This window comes from Esox lucius, chromosome 1 (assembly GCF_011004845.1).
Source record: "Esox lucius isolate fEsoLuc1 chromosome 1, fEsoLuc1.pri, whole genome shotgun sequence".
In the NCBI taxonomy this organism is placed as follows: Eukaryota; Metazoa; Chordata; class Actinopteri; order Esociformes; family Esocidae; genus Esox; species Esox lucius.
This window is the reverse complement of record NC_047569.1, coordinates 40,700,493-40,722,704: the sequence shown is the minus strand read 5'-3', so window position 1 is coordinate 40,722,704 and position 22,212 is coordinate 40,700,493.

Genomic DNA, 22,212 nt, shown 5'->3' with positions numbered 1-22,212 from the left:
CTGAATCACTGAAAGAAAGATTTTTTTCTTGTTGGTATTTTTACCTTAACTGAGATCTTGTTTGAAGTTCAAAGTGTAAGAATACAGAAAAAACAGTAATTGACACACAGACATGATGCTGATTGGAATGCAGTGGCCCAAAAGGTTGTGGGTTCGAATCCCAGCTGAAGATATGTTGGCTAACAGTTTCTGTATGAATAAACACCAGTTGATCAAGTCAAAGTGTATGACAGTGTATGACATGCTGTACATTACTTAACACTGTTAGAGACCAGGTCTAACAGTCTGTAAAAACTCACATCCATTTTCCATTATAGGGACACTTTTTACTGCAGATTTCAATAGTAGCATTTACACCTGATGAAGTAGCTATTAGAATACATAAACCCTGCTCAATGATGTGGTTATCAGCATACATTTTCCACTCTGTAGTAATAAGTAAATACAAAAAAAAAATGGGCATTAATTGAAAGCCAACATTTTGTTGAATATATAATAACATGTCCCTTTTGTTTTTATGGCAGTTAAAACATGATTTTTTTAAATTGAACTTGAAATATATATTGTAGGTTTGACTCTGGTATTGGCAAGCACGCTGGCTCCTTGATCCTGGGAATAATGCTGTGTTCTAGCATAATAAGAATCGATTGTGTTTATATAGCACTTTTGCAGAAGCTGAAATCACTGTAGGGGGAAAATGTCCCTCCATCCACCCTCAACTGATAAGGTCTCAGCACCATTCACTATCCCTATGATGAGGTTTCCAAGTGTTGAGAAATAAATTAATGTGAGTGTAAGTTCAATGTAAGTTAAAGTAACGTGAGTGTAAGTTCAATGTAAGTAACATTAATGTGAGTGTAATTTGAATGTAAGTTAAAATAATGTGAGTGTAAGTTGAATGTAAGTTAAATAAATGTGAGTGTAAGGTGAATGTAAGTTAAATAAATGTGAGTGTAAGGTGAATGTAAGTTAAATAAATGTGAGTGTAAGTTGAATGTAAGTTAAAATAATGTGAGTGTAAGTTGAATGTAAGTTAAATTAACCTGAGTGCTCTTGCGGCAAAGCTGTGAGCAGGTACATCTTAACGCATTCACACAGATCTATTCAAGTCCTCTTTGTTAAGATAATTAATATAATTATTTACCCACTGAAAGAACATAATAGGAGGGTTGTGTTGGCTGGTGATGAAGGTCCGCTAAGCCTAAACATTATGTTAGAATGTTAAATGGAATGGTGATGTTCCATTAGAATGTTGATTGTAATAGTGACGTTCCATTAGAATGGTATATGGAATAGTGATGTTCCATTAGGACGGAAAATCAGAATGTGATGTTCCATTAGAATAGTGAATGAATGGAATGTTGATGTTCCATTAGGATGGTGAATGAAATGGTGATGTTCCATTAGAATGATGAATGAAATGATGATGTTCCATTAGAATGATGAATGAAATGATGATGTTCCATTAGAATGGTCAATGGAATGGAGCTGTTCCATTAGGATGGTGAATGGAATGGGGATGTTCCATTAGGATGGTGAATGGAATGGTGATGTTCCGTTAGAATGGTGAATGGAATGGGGATGTTCCATTAGAATGGTGAATGGAATGTTGATGTTCCGTTAGAATGGTGAATGGAATGGGGATGTTCCATTAGGATGGGGAATGGAATGTTGATGTTCCATTAGAATGGTGAATGGAATGTTGATGTTCCATTAGAATGGTGAATGGAATGTTGATGTTCCGTTAGAATGGTGAATGGAATGTTGATGTTCCATTAGAATGGTATATGGAATAGTGATGTTCCATTAGAAAGGAAATTCAGAATTTGATGTTCCGTTAGAATGGTGAATGGAATGGGGATGTTCCATTAGGATGGTGAATGGAATGGGGATGTTCCATTAGGATGGTGAATGGATGGTGAATTGAATGGTGATGTTATATTAGAATGGTAATTCTTAAGTGGTAATAGAACAATGATCAAGCAGGTTGCTTTCCAAATATTTTCGCAAAATAGGTGAATGAGTGAGAAACATTCAACCATCAACCAATTAAGAGACCACTGCACCCTTTTCTTCCCTTTCCAAAATAGTCCAAAAGGAAGGTTTGAGTGAGGAACAAAAGGGTTCAAATTAAGAGATCACTGCAACTTGAATGCTTCTCTTCCTCACTCAAAACCAGCTTTCTTTTAAAGTTTTTTGGAAAGGAAAGAAAAAGGTTCAGTGGTCTCTTAATTTTTCCGGAGCTGTATTTTAAATTAAAGCTATTGACTGGCAGCATTTGACCAGAAGGTTACTGTTTACTGTTTCAAAATGACATTTGTAGTATCACAGTACATTACATTCTGTGGGGGTGCAGCATTCCAACAAAAGAATGCACACCTTACACAACATATATATGATATGTTTATGAACATTTCCCCAGAATGCATGATAATGAATAATGTAATTAACACTGTAATACACATTTTTTATTATAAATTGGCTAGAAAAAGAAAAAAAATTACATTTAGTGGGAGATCTCAGTGAAAAGAGAACTCCTCTTGACAAATTGTGAGGTTTCTGTTGTTTTGGAGCCCTGCCCCAGTAAGAGGGCCTATAATGATTCAAAGACCCTTTGTCACAGAGGAAGCAGAAATTGTCTCCCGGCCAACCAAACAGCAACCATGCAGGAGTTTGTGGGCCTAATGAGGCAAGGCAGGCATTCTCAGAAAACAGCTTTAGAACCGGAATGTTCTTAGAACACGGCATAGAACTAGAGAGTTCTATTGATCTGCCACAGTATCATGATTCCCTATGATCTTCCCCGTCTAGAGAGGAAAGATACTATGACAAGAGCAGCAAAACCCTGACCACAATACCAGGGAGTGCATCCCAAATGACTATAATGCTTATATAGTGTTTCACTTTTGACAATTTGGACCCCTAAATATGAAATAAAGTGTTTTTTTATAAGCACAGTAGTTGAAGCTCATTAAATTAAAGAGAGAATCCAGCAGAAGAGACAATCCAGCAGATGACAGAATCCAGCAATAAAGAGTCCAGCATAAAGATAAACCATTAACAGGGATGAAGCAATATAAGGGAGGATCCAGCAGTAGAGAGGATCAGAACAGAATCCAGCAAAAGAGAATCCAGCAGAACACAATCCAGCAGAAGATAATCCATCAGAACACAATCCAGCAGAAGAGAATCCATCAGAACACAATCCAGCAGAAGATAATCCATCAGAACACAATCCAGCAGAAGAGAATCCATCAGAACACAATCCAGCAGAAGATAATCCATCAGAACACAATCCAGCAGAAGGGAAACAGAAATGTCACATATTCGTTCAATATACTGTGACAAAATGGCTGTATACATGATAATAACCACTTTCTACTGGATGAGTGCTACACAATGTAGCATTCAAAATTATTCAGAAATCTTTTACCCTTTTTTGATGTGTTAGACACTGAATTTACAGTGTACTGTACAGACATTTCTAAAAACACAACTTAATCTACACACACTACCCCACACTGACAACAAACAAAAACATTTTTAGGAATTTGTGTCATTAATTAATCAGACCTTTTATTCAGTAGGCTACTTTTTGAAGCCATTTTGGCAGTGATCACAGATTTTGGGTTTGCCTCTACTAAATTTTGACAACTTCGTCCCTTATTCCTTACAGATGGTCTCAAGCTGTGTCCAATTCGATGGTGAGTGGCAGTGAACTGAAATCTCCAGGTTTTTCAACAGATGTTCACTGGGGTTCAAGTCTGGCTGGATCACTCAAGGACATTCACAGACCTGTGCTGAAGCCACTCCAGCATTGCCTTAGCGGTGTGCTTTGCCCCAAACTTCGTACTCTGGATCATGATTTCTTCAACACTGTATTTTGCTCTGGTCATCCTTCCCTCAATCCTGACTAATATATATACATATATATATATATATATATATATATATATACACATTATTTTATTCAATGTTTTAAAAACATTTGTCCTCCTCAGTTTTTGTGTGTGATCATCATGCACGAAAAGGTGGGCGCACATAACCAGATTAGTGACTGAAGAAGCGCTAGTTAGTTTTTCTCCGGTTTTGGTTGGTTGGATGGCTTGTAAAAACAGAGTATATCTACGATAATATTAGCTGACCCATATAAAATGTGACTTAGTTATCTATCCCACGCATATTCAAGTTTCAAGGTTTATTTGACAAATGCACCGAACACAGCCAGGAAGAGTTGCAGTGAACAATTCAGACAGGAAATTGTTTAGAAGATTAGTCAACTATTTGTTACATAGCTGTAACATGGAGCTGCCTTAAAGATAAAATATAATATGGAATTGATATTTAAAGCTGAACGTACGTATGTAATTTGCATGAACACATCGCTTTTCTATTAATCTGGATGGTGGATGAATTCCTGCCATGTCAGATGGTCCTGATCTGAAAACCCTTGTATACGGTGAGCTGCTCCTAAGGAGAAAAGTGGTTGGCTCTCGCAGTGGTGGGAAATGTTATCCTGCTCACAGGAAGTGATGCGTTTGACCTATTAAACAAATAGCTGAGGATGGACAAAACAAGGAAGTGCTTACTCATTTTGTGGCTCAAGTAGCAAGAGATAAATGTAACGGTGCCTAAGAAAATACGATTTAGTCAGTATCTGGTGTGACCACCATTTGCCTCACGGCAGTGCAACACATCTTCTTCGCATAGAGTTGATCAGGTTGTTGATTGTGGCCTGTGGAATGTTGGTCCACTCCTCTTCTATGGCTGTGAGAAGTTGCTGGATATTAGCAGGACCTGGAACACGATGTCATCCAGAGCATCCTAAACATGCTCAATGGGTGACATGTCCGGTGAGTATGCTGGTCATGCAAAAACTGGGATGTTTTCAGCTTCCAGGAATTGTGTACAGATCCTTGCAACATGGGGCCATGCATTATCATGCTGCAACATAAGGTGATGGTTGTGGATGAATGGCACAACAATGGGCCTCAGTGTCACGGTATCTTGTCGGTATCTCTGTGCCTACAAAATGCCATCAATAAAATGCCCCTGTGTTCGTTGTCCATAACACACGCCTGCCCATACCATAACCCCACCGCCACCATGGGCCACTCGATCCACAACGTTGACATCCGCAAACTACTCACACACACAACGCCATACACACTGTCTGCCATCTGCCATGTACAGTGAAAACCGGGATGCATCCGTGAAGAGACACTGTGAAGAGATCCGTGAAGAGAACACCTCTCCAAAGTGCCAGACACCATAGAATGTGAGCATTTGCCCACTCAAGTCGGTTACGACGACGACGAACTGCAGTCAGGTTGAGACCCCGATGAGGACGACAAGCATTCAGATGAGCTTCCCTGAGACGATTTCTGACAGTTTGTGCAGAAATTCTTTGGTTATGCAAACCCATTGTTGCAGCAGCTGTCCGGGTGGCTGGTCTCAGATGATCTTGGAGGTGAAGATGCTGGATGTGGAGGTCCTGGGCTGGTGTGGTTACACATGGTCTGCGGTTGTAAGGCCGGTTGGATGTACTGCCAAATTCTCTGAAATGCCTTTGGAGACGGCTTATGGTAGAGAAATGAACATTCAATTCATGGGCAACAGCTCTGGTAGACATTGCTGCAATCAGCATGCCAATTGCACTCTCCCTCAAAACTTCTGTGGCATTGTGCTGTGTGATGGAACTGCACATTTTAGAGTGGCCTTTTATTGCAGCCAGCCTAAGGCACACCTGTGCAATAATCATGCTGTCTAATCATTATCTTAATATGCTACACCTGTGAGGTGGATGGATTATCTCGGCAAAGGAGAAGTGCTCACTAAACCAGATTTAGACAGATTGGTGAACAATATTTGAGAGAAATAGGCTTTTTGTGTACATGGAGAAAGTCTTAGATCTTTGAGTTCAGCTCATGATAAATGAGGGCAAAAACAACAGTTTTGCGTTTATACATTTTGTTCAGTGTAATTTTACCTCTTGATTGGAAATGGGCATGAGAAACTTAACACAACACAGATGTGCTGACTGACTCTGTGAGAAGGACTATAGACAGGACGTGTTGCCTGTTACTGATGGGCCCCTCACATCCTGTCCATACATCCTGTCCATTCCTCCTGCTAGGAGTTGCCCATGTGACTGACATAGGCTATATGGATAGGTCATTGACCATAGGTTGGAACATACCATACAAGGGTCTGTTGTAGGATAAACCTTTCTTATTGGAGGGTATTGGAATATGTAATGGTTGGTTATGACCACTGGTCACCTCCTATGTATCCTGGCATAAAAGACTGTGTTGCCTCTGTAATTATGGGAGAGATAGAAATGAGAAAAGGAAGGACAACATCATAGACTAATGCTGAATAAAGATGGCTCTCCCCTGACTTCTGGTTGCATTTATTTTGTTCATGGATCAAACTTGGACAGAATCTAACACGCTACTTATGGTGATGTTTGTTCTATGTTTTTAAAAATATGTTAAACAAATACAAATTAAATAGGATTTGAACTATTTTAAATTTCTACCATGACTATAACATTATCTTTCCATAACTTATAACTGATTAATAATGCAGTTTTCTGTATTGTTAAGCAATGTCATTTTCAGTAATTCAATATAAAATTATCTATAACAAAAACTTACATAGTATTATACAATGAAGTATGTCTCAAAACCAATCAGTGTATTGAATGCAACCATTTATAATAGATGAATAGGAATTCATATCAAAATGTAAATTCATGGCTACAATGAAATACCAAAATAATTTCAATGCTGAATCAATTAGTACAGTGTTTCTTAACCCAAAAAATAAATAAGGATTTATCAAATGGTGGCAGCCAACATTAATAAACACATTCATACAATTTGAGCAAAAAAATGTATAAATCAGAGTGGGGGCACACCCATTCCTACCCAGCACCAATACACCCAGACACATCCTGACCACTCACTAACATTTTTATTGTTAGACAAAAAATTGAAATGTCAAACATAAATGGAATAGATTACCATTTACCATCACAACATCGTATTGGCAATACTGAATAAATGAAACCATCACAAATTAGTTATGAAAAACATGGGATATTACTAGAAATTAACAAACAACATTGTGCCACAACATGAGACGAGTGAAATTGAGGATGGAGAATGATGTCCAACTGAGACCACACACTTCCCGGAGCATTCAGGATGAGAATGACATAAATAGTCCTCAACATTAGTGTTACTGTCTGCAGCCTTGGAATGTTCTCTGCAACCCCCTCTGTAGTCAGATGCAAGATTAAATGGATGGTCTACTGCATGCATTTTGTGATCAATCAATCAAATGGATTTTATAAAGCCCTTTTTACATCAGTAGTTGTAACAAAGTGATTATACTAAACACCCAGTCTGAAACCTCAAAGAGCAAGCAACCACAGGGTTGATGCACAGTGGCTAGAAAAAACACATTAAAAGGGGATGAAAAGTAGGAAGAAACCTAGAGAGGAACCAGGCTCTGAGGGGTGGCCAGTTCTCTTCTGGCTGTGCCAGGGGAACATTTTAAGAGTACCAATTGTAATAATTCATAAATGCATGTGGGCTTTGTCCAGAGTCTATAAAACATAATCCAAGTCTGCTGCATGACCAGATGGACGAAGACAGGGACAATCAGGAATGGTTGAATACAAGTTTCTGTTTGTATTCGATACATATCAGCAGCTCGCCTGTCTCTTTGTTTCCTAGCCCAGCTAGTAGTAGTACTGTAATCGGAAAACATTACAAGGGCGGATATATTGCGGCAGCTCGCCGTCTGTTCATGCTGTTAGCTTTGTTTACTGGTTCAGCAGATAGTACTATAATCGGAAAACATTACCACAGCAAGCAACACGCCAGTGGCCCACCGGCGGCCCACTAGCTTTTGCCGATGCATTTCATGACAATGCCTTCTAACAATACCCTGATCAGCGGCTCACCAGCGGCTCACCAGCGGCCCGACGGCGGCTAGCCGCTTTTATGCACTAAACCCAGCGGGATGCCTCACGCCCCAATATTAGGTTTTATTTATAATAATCCTTTATAATAATTATATGACAAAGAACTGAATAAAATCTAAACAATTTATTTCAAATAGTGCAAGAAGCATCAAAAAAACATGCATTGTACAGCAAGCATGCAAAATAAACATAAAAATTTTACAAAATCAAATAGTGCAAGAAAACGTGTCCAGCAACAGATATAGTAAAAGTACAGTATTTGAATGTGAAAGTACAAAATAAACATAATACAATACAAAATAAACAAGGGCTAGAATGGCAGTAATAAACATAAGTGTGACCTAGCAGCAATCAATAGTTATTGAATATTATAGATACATCAGCGCAATAAGCTTATGAATGATGGCATAACACTACAACTACAGTCAGAATTAAGAACATTCACACAGAGCTATAAATATATTAAGAGGAAAATGCAATCATATATATAACACTGTTCAGAAAAAGAAATACAGTACTGCAGCTTAGCAGCAATAATGGTTGTGCTGGAGATGTCATTCATATATACTGTAATAAGATATTTTACTTAAATGGTCTGACATGATTTTGAGAATTGCATGACATTCAAGACAAATGAAATGTTTCATGAAGACAACATGCTAGCGCAACTAAAGTCTAGTTTTTACCTGATTGTAGAACCAGCTGTGCCCTCGACTTGACATTCTTTTCAGTCAGACGTTTATCAGAAGCTAAAAAGCACAATGAAATGGCAATAGCTTAATAGTGAAATAAACAAAACTGCCATATACATGTAATTTCAGAAAGGCTGTACAGTAATGCATTTTAGTAAAGGGCACACGTTCAGACAAATGCAGTTTCATTAAGACAAGATGCTAGCGTAACTATAGTCTTGTTTTTACCTGATTGTAGAGCCAGCTGTGCCATCAGCTCAACCTTCTCTTCAGTCAGCCGCTTGATCTTCTCCAAATGTTCTGAAAGTAAAGACAGGCAGTTAATTATTCAGTCCTAAATATCTGGTTATTTTAAAATCAGAACTCAAATCGCAGTGTCTTCATGTGCAGAGCTAAAACTTCCCCCTACCTCTGCCTTCTTGCCATTAAAAATACATAGAAATTGACAAATAAAATTGGAAGCAACATGCTTGGAAAATGTTTAGAGGTTTAAAAAACCTGCAGCATAAGACACACACAGGCTAGTTAAGAACAATGTGGATACACAAAGACACCTCAGTAATGGAATTGCAACAGGTCCAGGTTTAGCTAGTCTATCTAAATTTACTGCCAAGAGTAACGTTATCCACATGATGTGGATAACGTTACACAAAGAAACACGATTTAGCCAACGATACGTATCAGTTGATAAAAGTTAAGCACATATTATAAAATTCTAACTTGTTGTTACCCTAAGAAACAGGAGTTAGAGAAATTAGCTAACGATGTTACCGTACCTGTTCAACTGTTGATATGCGAAGAAGCACAAAACATCCGAACTTAAGGATAAACGAAGAAAAAATAAAATAAAAATAGTAAGCAACCGAACTTGTGGACACATGAAGAAACAAGGGTTACTGTGGGTATTTCATCTCAGGCCAACGCTGTTTTTTTCAAGCTCAGTTTCTATAACTTGTTTTCCCACCAATGGTTTAGAACTTGCGTTCAGCTACCAGTGACTCTGACAAAATAATTTGAATGTTAATAGAATATTGCGTATATATTATATTTGCATTAAAGTCGAGGCTATAGACGAGTAGTTGATCTTCCAGAATCAGATTTTTTATCTGAACATAACCCAAAACATAATTATTTGTTAGCCTATTTGTGTTTTATTCATGTTTTTAATTGCTTCAACTAAAATCCTTTCGAAAAGGGTATTGAAATTTTTGTAAATAAAAATCAACATATCCGTAGCTAGTATTGCTAGTGGCCCTAATAATCACAGGTCTGCCTCGCCCCACCTACCTACCAGCCCAGCCCTCACCCCTCCGGCCCGGCCTCAGTCCTTCCACCCCAACCTACATTAAAACAGCGCTTGAGTTTCATTGCGCTTGGGTCCACGAGTGTCTGGTGTCGTGCGCTTGGGTCCACGAGTGGCTTCCCCCCGTAAAACAAATCTAAAGGTAATTCAAAGTAATCAGATTACGTTACTGAGTTTGAGTAATCAAAAAGTTACGTTACTGATTACAAATGTTGGCAGGTAACTTGTAAATGTAATGGATTACATTTAAAAAGTAACCTTCCCAACACTGCATACGTATGCTCCGATCAGCCATACCATAATGACCACTGGCAGGTGAAGTGAATAACACTGATAATCTCGTTACCATGGCACCTGTCAGTGGGTGGGATATAATAGGCAGCAAGTGAACATGCTGTCCTTAATGTTGATGTGTTTAGAAGCAGGAAAAATTGGCCTGCTGCTACTGTCTAGGTGCCAGATACCACAGCACACCTTCAGAGGTCTAGTGGAGTCCATGCCTCCACGGGTCAGGGCTGTTTTGGTGGCAAAAGGGGGACCTACACAATATTAGGCAGGTGGTCATAATGTTATGCCTGGTGTATTTCACAATATACTTTCATCTAACATTAGAGTGAGGCCTCTGGGGCTGACTTTCATGATGCCCCTTCGATTTCCTCTTAGCAACGCCTTGAATACTGAATATTCATTTATACATCTTCATGCCTGATGCCTTGATAAAGCTCATGTTTCTTTGTTTTTCATTCAATTCTCACTCATCAAAGAGACACATGGAAGAAGAGCGGTCCTCCACGATCTCTCTATAAGGACGGTGGCATACCTTTTATTAGCCGTTATTACCCTTCATTTAAAACCCATTCACCACCCAACATTTTACACAGTCCTCTCAGGTTCCATCAACCCGATTCATGACTGAAACATTGTGGAGGTCATCGTTTTAACACACTGTGATAATATAACAAGCATTATCAGAAGGAAGCCTCTTGATTAGGTCTGGCTTTTTACACAAGTGCCCTGAGCTCAAAGCAGCTGTAAAAAAGGGTTATATTTACCATTCAATGTATAGGGATTTTAAGGCATGAAAATGTGTTTATTTCAAATTTTAATGTACAGACATTTTTCCATTTGGGAGTAAAATGCTTTTATCATATTTATCAAGAAAATAGAAAGCTTAAAATCATCCATTCTACTTTTACAATTTAAATGTTTTACATAGAATTGTAATGGTTTTTGGAATGCATACATTTTTACTGGAAATATATATTATTTGTCAAATTTTAGGCCTTGATGGGGGTTTCATTCAAAGTTATTATACTGTGCTGGGAAAATTCAGGTTATACATTTATTCTGATCTTGAATTAGCCAGGTTTTAAAAAACTGGTATTCTGGCCTGGGATAAACCAGGTTTGGGTTTGCTTAAGGATGCCAGCATTTATCTTGTGTGGATGCATCACCTGTTATCATGATGATGTACAATAGATAGTCATTAGACTATGAAAAAGGTGAAACATAGTTTGTTAGTCTCTTTGTCTTACTGTATTTATCTTCAGCTGTAGGCTTATTCCATTAACTGCAATTACTGTCAGCTTACCGCTTTGAGTGCTGGATAATTTGTCACAGATCATGTAACCGTAAATGCATAGATTTTACTGTGATTGTATGTGTGCATTATTTATTCCTCTTTCTGTTTTTTAAAATGTACTAGATGTAATCACTCAGGTCAACACACACACACAGTTGTATTAAAGATAAAAAAATTACTTCTGAGTACTTCTATAATTTGAAAAGAAAGATGAAAATGTACATAGGTGACGTTAATAAATGTGTTATTAGACTTTGAGTTTGTGGTATAATCCAATCCAACCCCCCCCCCCCCCCCCCCCCCCGTAGACTGGGATGTAAAACTAAAAACAGAGGTAAAGGAAAAGAGACAGATAAATAAAATTGCATTATGCATGAATACGATAATTACAACAAATTGCTACTGATGCTGGATGCAAATAGGTAGCGCCTTAACAGGCCTCTGTAGTATAAGATGCTGGTATAACTGTTTAACCTGCCATTGGCAGAATGACAGGGCAGAAAATAGGCATGTCATGGTGACTGACGCTTCCAATTTCGCTGTATAATTCACTGCAAACTACCACCTGAAAAGCCTCTGGTTCACCCCTAAACAGCATCCTACTCCCTCTGTAGCTCACTACTGTAGACCAGAGCCTACCAGGAACACGGTGCCTGTTTGGGGAATCGGACCCAGTCTCTCTTGGCCCAAACACCTCGGCAGGAGATGAAGACAAAGTGCAAAATACCAACCTGCCAAGAACCAGACCATTTAAAACGAGACCCACTTGTTTGGGGGAATGACACAGTTCCTCCCTGCCCAGTCTGCCCAAACACAGACAGAAAGCGGAGCTGAATCCACAAGTAAGTTTGGGGCACATTACCTAGCGTTATTGCATTTCACGGTTTTGCACACAGGATGTTTCGCCGCCATGTTATGACAAAACACAACTAATGACATTGCTGCATAAAACACAGACGATAACCAAACTCAACTTGAATATGGAATAACATTGGTATTATATTACAGCTGTGTTCTGAACTGTTTGCTGCTTGGTGGTTATTAAAGTAGTCCGATCATCCCAATAAGATTGTCTGCATTCCGAAGGCACCCAGTATTCCCTTTGGTTCCTAGTCAAAAGCAATCCACTACTCAGGGAACGTCATTTGAGACCCAGATGAGTTGCAGAGAGATGGATAGAGAAACCATATTTATTTTCTCTGAGATGGAGAGAGTTTATTTGGAACAGATCAGCAGGTACTATAGAATTAAAGTATGAAAATATTTACATTCTGATGCCTTTTTTTTAATAGTTTTTATCTATATTTCTTAACAATCTTTTAATGCCTGGCAGAACCCTATTTGGAACCAAGTAAATTATTTTGTTTTTCTCATAACATCCAGAGCCCCCTATCCAAAAGTGTTCAATGGGGATGCAAGAAGGTTTCCTCCTAAAAAGTAAATGGTTCTCAGATGGCGACAGACAAATTACCCTTCTGTCAAATGTGTTTTCATTCTGTTCTCCCACCCAAATGTGTTTTCATTCTGTTCTCTCAACCAACCTACTAAACCCACCCTCCTAACAGATCCAACCCAGTCCTAACTGAACCCACCCTCCTCTAACAGAACAAACCCAACACTAACAGTTCCCCGACCTACCGTAGCAGATCTCACCCTACAGTAACAGTTCCCTGACCTACCGTAGCAGATCTCACCCTACAGTAACAGTTCCCTGACCTACCGTAGCAGATCTCACCCTACACTAACAGTTCCCTGACCTACCGTAGCAGATCTCACCCTACACTAACAGTTCCCTGACCTACCGTAGCAGATCTCACCCTACACTAACAGTTCCCTGACCTACCGTAGCAGGTCTCACCCTACAGTAACAGTTCCCTGACCTACCGTAGCAGATCTCACCCTACAGTAACAGTTCCCTGACCTACCGTAGCAGATCTCACCCTACACTAACAGTTCCCCGACCTACCGTAGCAGATCTCACCCTACACTAACAGTTCCCTGACCTACCGTAGCAGATCTCACCCTACACTAACAGTTCCCTGACCTACCGTAGCAGATCTCACCCTACAGTAACAGTTCCCTGACCTACCGTAGCAGATCTCACCCTACAGTAACAGTTCCCTGACCTACCGTAGCAGATCTCACCCTACACTAACAGTTCCCCGACCTACCGTAGCAGATCTCACCCTACACTAACAGTTCCCCGACCTACCGTAGCAGATCTCACCCTACACTAACAGTTCCCCGACCTACCGTAGCAGATCTCACCCTACAGTAACTGTTCCCTGACCTACCGTAGCAGATCTCACCCTACACTAACAGTTCCCCGACCTACCGTAGCAGATCTCACCCTACACTAACAGTTCCCCGACCTACCGTAGCAGATCTCACCCTACAGTAACAGTTCCCTGACCTACCGTAGCAGATCTCACCCTACAGTAACAGTTCCCTGACCTACCGTAGCAGATCTCACCCTACACTAACAGTTCCCTGACCTACCGTAGCAGATCACACCCTACTCTAACAGTTTCCTGACCTACCGTAGCAGATCTCACCCTACACTAACAGTTCCCTGACCTACCGTAGCAGAACTCACCCTACAGTAACAGTTCCCCGACCTACCGTAGCAGATCTGACCCTACAGTAACAGTTCCCTGACCTACCGTAGCAGATCTCACCCTACAGTAACTGTTCCCTGACCTACCGTAGCAGATCTCACCCTACAGTAACAGTTCCCTGACCTACCGTAGCAGATCTCACCCTACAGTAACTGAACACACACTCCGATGCGGTTGAGGAGGAGATTTTCTTTACTATGATGACATGGAGGAGGAGTCTAACACAAGTCTTCTCGGAACCAATCAGTCAAGGATGTTGGACATCCCACCCGGTTGACTACATTAAAATATGAACAAGCACTGTGCATGTTACGTCAGCCTTTTGGCCACTGAAGGCCTCTATCCATCTTTGTCAATGCACCTTGAGCCTCTGTCAGCAGTAAGCCGCTGTCATGTTGGCCGTCAGCAGTGCAACACTGCCCCCTCTGGAAGCAATATCACATTTACATGCAGGGAGGCTGCTGCTCCTTGGAACACAGAATGACTCAATTTGACTCCATGTAGGCAGCACTCTTCTTGTCTTTTCACAACAATCATCATCAGTGAAGAATGGTTTGTCAATGAGGGGCCAGTTAAGTGTGTTTCTATGCCTGAAAGAACCTAATGACATGGAGAAGTGGAATGTAATGTGCTGGAACTCCATTACAGGGTCAGATCATACAGGACAGTGGCCGTGGCCCAAATGACCCCTGGTTCCCTAGTACACTACTGTAGGTCAGGGCCCACTGATAAAAAGGGGCGCACTAGATAGGGGATATGCTGCCATTTGTACCGCCACCAATGTATCTTAATGATTCCTGGCTGCTGCCTCTCCATGTGATGAAGGACGTTCACCATCAGCAGGCTTCATAAAGAGGTGCCATTAATCCCCAGATGAAGATGAAAATTAGCTTCATTAGTGTGTTAGGAGTCTTCCCGGATCGCCTCAAATGGAGAGGTGGAAAACGAGCTTGAAACAAGGTTTATACAATGTGGAGCAGCGAGCACCACTGCATGCAGTGTAGTTAATATCCTACCTACCAAATAACCCTCTGCACAGCACTATAAATACACTATTAATAATTCTCAAAGTCAGTACGAGGGGAGGTCCCAAATGGTAGCCCATTCCACACAGGCCACACTACTTTTCACTTCGGCCCATAAGAGAGAGGGAATCGTTTGGGACTCAGATGGTACAATTCATGCATTGACCATTCAGTTGTGAGCAAGGTTATTTGATAACCTAGGAGGTTTAATTAGATACTGTAATTAGGGGAGGATGTCGCTCTACCATATCAACCTTTTTTGCCCCCGAATTGGGTGTAGAGAAAACGTGACGAACAACCCATTGTAACAATCCTTTATCACTACATTATCACTACATTATCACTACATTATCACTACATTTGAGATACATTATCACTACATTTGAGATACATTGTGTGTATTTTTACATAGAATATTACAACGAGGATTCCATTTTTATAAATATATACATTCTGATTGTGTGCACCAACAAACTGGCATAGCACACATTTGGCCATGCAAGCCAGTCATGCCTGGCTCCCCTCGAGAAAGGCTTGTTTTAATTAAACCAAAGTTAACATAGATCGGCGATTAAAGTGAAAATCTTAATTATTTCATTATAAATTGCATTTATTAAGCCCTTTGTTGATTTGGGTCCTGAATTTGGATTAACAAGACAGGAAAGAAATGTCTCAGCAGAATTACCAGAGTAATTCTAAACTCTCCCTCTGTAGGGTCATACTGTTACAGAGGAGACGTTTTGGGAGAAACTGAACTGTTAGAATTCTAATCTGTCTGAGAGGACCATGTAGATTTGTAAAAATAAGAGTTTAGCTTGTATTTGGCCTTTGATTCCAAAACATTGTTATAGTAATAGTCTTATCTGACTTAAATATGTTTGTTTCAAGACTTCATTGCCATTTTGTGAGTTTTGCAGTCAAATTAACCTTCACATGTGTCTCTCTTCAGGGAAGTCAAATTTCAATGCCATCATGTCCATCAGATAAATGTTTATTACAAGTGTATCTGACAAGGACTCTCCAACCAGCATAGAAAAAACACAGCTTTTGAATTCCATGAGCATTCTGTTTTTAAGTTATTTCCAGGGTTTTTAAAAATCCAATTTGAGCATTTAATCATAAATCGCCATGCTTCTCTAACCTGGGAACCATCAGTAAAGAAAAAAAAAGCAATTATCACTAATTCATGCATGCCATCTTATTTGATTCCCTTTACACAGTGAACATTGGAGCAATGGGACATTCTCTGGTTCATCATGTTTGCTCTCGCAGCACCACAGACATCCGTGGAAATACAAACAGAGAAATGCTCCGAAGCCTTTAGATTGTAATGAACTGGCAAGAGACTAGATATGAAATTACCAAAAAAACACATTTTAAATCTCATCTTTATTCCACACGGGAATCCAGTCACCCCCCCTGGAAATCAATGAAGGCTATATATTTCAGTGAAGGACATTATACGGCAGTTTAAAGTATATTTAGTGTAGGTGACTGATGATCAAGCACCTCGGATCCACCTCTGCATGTTCCTGTGATATCTGGCTTCACATCAGACTCTCATCTCTCCCTGATAGTCTGTTCGCTCACCTCCATTTCAAGTGGCCCCAGCAGGTCTGTATTTGGGAGAGCAGAGAGCAGGCATCGCCTTCCTCACACTGCACCCTTCACGGGGCACTGCAACCTCCCTGCGTTTTAGGGAACATGGTTCCATTCAGGACAGAAAGTGCGCTACCAACCTACACCATGACGTTCCCTCTGCCGAGCAGCTCTGCCCCAGCGTTGAATTCATATTCATGGAGCTTATCTTTATGTGCCTCACAAGGCTGCCCACACCTAGGGCCGCGCTGTGTTTTTGTGAGGGCCGTAAAAAAGAAACACCCTGTAATGAACTCCATAGGCAGAACACTACTCGTTATCACGCCAATGGCACATAATGGCTTTATAATGCCTAATGGCAACTTTCCAGTAACAGCTTGTGGTTGGCCCAGTTGATCCTGTCCCAAATGGCACCCTTTTACCTACATGGTGTACTACTTTTGACATGAGCTGCATGGTTTTCCCTGTGGGCCCTGGTCAAAACTAGTGCACAGGAACTGGGGTGCCATTTGGGAGGCAGGCCGGGCCAAGACTCCCCTCGGCTCTGAGAGCTCTACAGACGAAAGGTTACAGTTCAAGACGACGATGGGCTTTTCAGAGCTCACGTGCAGGCGGAGGGTGATGGCTGTGGATCAAATGTCCGCTCATTCAGAGGTACATCTACAATATCAAGGTTGTGAGCAGTAATGAGCTTGTGTTACGCCGAGGATGTGCGCAGTACATTCTTGTGCCTTTTTCCGAACTGCCGGTGAACATGAGCATGCCTGTTATACACCCCCTTACTGAACACAGTATTCATAGCTGGCCACAGGAGGTTTGCTTTACTAAGCTAAGCTGTCAAATATCAGCCACATCCGGAACATTTCTTGTCAGGTCTGTCATGATTACGGCTAAAACATCTATCAGTTTAACATCTTCAGTTCTCTTTGCTTTTCACTTCTGAGTAATCTCCAGTTGGTTATCTTAAGGAAATATCTGATATCTGAGTGTCTCTGTCAGGGCACGCCAGAAACAGTCCGCCATTTGGCGATGTTTCTTTTTACACCTGTATGAAAGTCGGTACTGTCCCAAACACCAACTGACCACCTTATCATAACAATCCAGTCCATGTCCAGCTGTACGGTACTGTCCCAAACACCAACTGACCACCTTATCATAACAGTCCAGTCCATGTCCAGCTGTACGGTACTGTCCCAAACACCAACTGACCACCTTATCATAACAGTCCAGTCCATGTCCAGCTGTACGGTACTGTCCCAAACAAACCCTTTCTTACCTCTTCAACATGAAACTGCACGTCTGCTGAGCACCTCGGTGGATGACACTGGCGGGAGGATGATGGACGACGGTAATGCTGAGGTCTGGTGGCCAGGCCGGGACCCTGAACAATTGTCTGGACGGGGCGGGAGACCCACCCACCCGCAGCAGTAACAGCCGTGGCGGGGGCAGATAGATGGATGCAGGCATGGAGGGAGCAGGCGGGGGGGGGAGGGGGGGGTGTTTGGCAGCCAGTGGATGGTATGGGTGGGGCGGGGGGTCCTGAGGGGATGGCTGGACAGAGCCGACCCTCACACCTGAGCGGCCAAGGCGGGGGCGAATAGATGGATAGAGGGGGCAGCTGGATGGAGCTGACCCTCAGACCTGAGCAGCTGGGGAGGCATGGGGTTGGGTGGGGCAGGCTTCAGCCTGGCGGGGGCCACCACATGCTGCCCGCATCATTACCCCACCTGAGCCCAGACCCCGAGCTCTGCAGCACTCAACCTGATGGATGGGCTCCGTGGCCAACGCTGCCCGACAGAGGCAGCCGATCCCCAGACCCAGACCCATCCAGACCGCAGCCTATCCATCTTCCACAGACCCTCAATCTAAATCTTATCGCCCTGGTATTGCAGGAATGTTGCTGCACGAAAGGAAATGCAAACTTGTGTTTTCAGGTTTGGAAGGTTAGTGATTTCCACTTTAAAATGGTAGACGCTTACAAAGGAAACATCCTTGTCTACTTGACAATTCACATTTTCTGTTGCTGCAGTCTTGCAGCAGAGTCTATATACTGTACATCTTGAAAAATGGTCTGGCAGTACCTTAGTCTTTATCCTGCTCTGTGATTTAATAGGCACATTAGGGGCAGGACTCAATACACTGTGCACGCTAAATTACTGTATCACCACGACAATATCCCTGGAAGTGGGGTGAATTACTAAAACACCAAATCAGCATCCAGCATGGTTCTAGTCCAAGTCTAGTACAAGTCTAGTACAGTACACTGTTGACCATCGTTCATAGTGTCATTCATGCATACCAAAGCTCTGATATTTATTGGCAGTGTTAGGTTATTTATTTGAATATTCAGTCCTAATCATCACATGCTGAAGGTAATTCATCATATCACAGCAGGTGCCTGGTTTCTGGGAGTAAGGAACTAAGTGTGTGAAACAATTGCTGTCTGGGTGAACTACATAGTCAGAGCATCTTCCTCAACTCCAGGCCTGGCAAAGCAAAAGCGGCTGTGAGAGAAAGAGAGAGTTCATGGTATTTGAGTTCTTGTTGTACTTGCAACCCAATCTCACATTGCCAACGCCCCTGACAGCCTTTCTCCCTAAATCCTCTGTCATGAGTGTCAACCGTTGGCAGATCATTTCTGGGTGGCTTGAAATGGAAGTGGAGTGTAGGATAATGGTGCTCTTATTTTAAACCAGCAGCGAACAGACAGTCGGTAGTCAGGTTTTAGGGATTTTCACCTGGTTTAATGCTAGGGGAAAGCCCTGGTGTGAAGTGATGGTATTATCGTTTCGGCAGGTTTAGCAACTCACTGTTTCAAAAAAGCAAACATCTATATCATCTGCGTTTTGAATTACGCCCTATCCCCACTATAGCGCACTAATTCAGCGTGTTTTGTCTATAATCTTCCCACATTGGAGTCGGGGTCAGATGTAGGGCACGGCATGTGGAATAGGGTGCCATTTGGGATACAGCTGCTTTGATGGGAAGAGTGGCGCCACAAAGCCATGACTGAACATGTGTCCTGTACATCAGTGGCGACGTGGGGACAGTGATGCTTCTTAGCCTGCCATCATCATCATCATCATCATCATCTCACCTTCATATATCACACCGCTTCCTACATACTCACTCCCTGCCTCCCAAATGCCACCCTATTACCTTCTTAGCCCACTGCCAAAAGTGCCGCAATTTACGGGCTATTAGGCAAGGTAAGGAGAATACCATTACAGGAAATGTTTTAAGATTAATATTTCTGTCTGGAGTTTAATGATACGATAATACATACTGATACACTGACGAGAACACCAATTCATTTAATATACAGAGTGGCTGCACTTCCAGGGTTTCTGCGATCCGAGTGTTGCTACTGATGAAGATGTTTCTGTTCAAGATCAACCGACGTCTTACATTCCCCTCAGTCTGTCCATGATACTGCCCCCTGTCACTCCTTACTTGACTCTGCTGCCACTTTACAGACAGTTCATACAGAGTTCTTTGTCTGCTGTAACAGTGATCCCATGGCAACACAGAAATCTTACAACAAACAGTCTAGTGTTGTCATAGAAATGGGGAGGAGTCTTGTGGTGTCATAGAAATGGGGAGGAGTCTTGTGGTGTCATAGGATGGGAGGAGCCTACATGCTGCTCTTTAGTAGCCAACATGACCAACAGGGAGTGAGTAGTGATGTCACAGGGAGGGGAGTGGCTTTCATGCAGCTATTTAGTAGCTAACATGACAGACAGACAAATAGTGAGTATTGGTTTAATGTGCAAATATTGGCTATTGGGAGGCAGGGTTCTTTAGCAACATGGCTATGTGCAGAATAACTAAATGGATTAAGTTCTCATTATACAAAATGTTAGCTTTGCCAGTGCAAATGTGCAGCCTTTGTCATGATTGCACAACATTCTTCCAATTGGGAGATAGACTTAGTGATTTTGAACAAACATTTAAAACAAATATTACAGTGTGTTATATTTCAGATTTTGAGTATGAGGCAGAGACATGGACTAATGCCATGTTGATCAGACTGGATGAGTGTTCAGAAGACAGTGAGTCATAAAGATAACTTGAAGTTGTGTGAAAAACAACTAAGTCTGTCAAACTGTTAAAGTCTCTAGTTGCGGTTAAGAGTAATTTGGAAATGTACACAAATTTGTGCCTAACATTTTTTTCTTCCATTTGAGGAGCAGTGCATTGAATAACAGGAGTCTTATATGTGATGAACAAAGATCTGTATATACGCATGTTTGTTTTTACAAAAATCTAAACAGAAAAGTCACTTACATACATCTAATATTGCTTCCAAAGTTTAGGCCTGCTACCTCTTATCCATGTCGCAGTCACACACACACACACACACACATACACACACACACACACACACACACACACAGGTGACTAACTAAAGGAAACACCTGAATAAATGAGTGGAGGAACATACATGCAGATGCTTCCATACAGGTGAACTGGATGATACAATTAAACAATTGACATCTTATCATGTGGCATGTACTGTACCTAAATGCTGAGCAGGCCCAGTTTACCTTGATTTCTGAAGAAGATGACAAGAGGAAAGATCTAAGTGTTAGAATGAACTCCTCATCACCATCAAATAAACAAATGAGGGAATATCTATTTGAACGATGGTGTTCCATCCCTCCAGTAGAGTCTAGAGACTCATAGAATCTATACAGTGAGATGGAGTGAGATGCAGTGAGATGTTCTGGTGTCTTGTGGCCCAACACCTACCTGAGACACGTTATGTTGACTTTTCCTTTAATTTGTCATCTTTACAACTGCTAAATTTGTGTTCTACCAGTGTCTTATTTGAGGTTTGACTTACTCTTTATTTTAATTTTACCATAATTCCAACAGACTAAAGAACAAGAGGTCCTGTGTTCGTGTCTCGTCACAGTCAAAGCTAATTATGGATTTGTTCAGGATAAATACTCTATGTGGTGGAGGTAAACTTAATAAGAAATGTTAGTCAGTTTAACAGTGTCCAGTGAAATATGAAAACTTGGTGTGATGTTAATGGGCGACAAAATGATCTAACATCGAGAAGCAACACCGACAGTTGGTAACTGTGACGTTGTGGTTAAAACATGACCTCTCATGTGGGAGATCTGGGTTCAAATCCAGTGAAGGTGACAACATTCCTCACTTCCAATCACTGGCTGGCTGGACTATCCGTTTCTGGTTGCTGTTGTCCCTGAATGTTGCCTGTTCTGTTTGGTTTTCGTCCATCATTCTTGAATGTAGCTTGACCTTCTGTCGTTATTGTTTTCACCTGTGTCTTGTAATCTCCTTATTTAGCCTCCCCAGTTCTGTTCAGCCTTTGTTGGATCATTGTGTTTGTCTTGCCTGCTGTTGTGTTGTTTTCTCGCCTGCCTG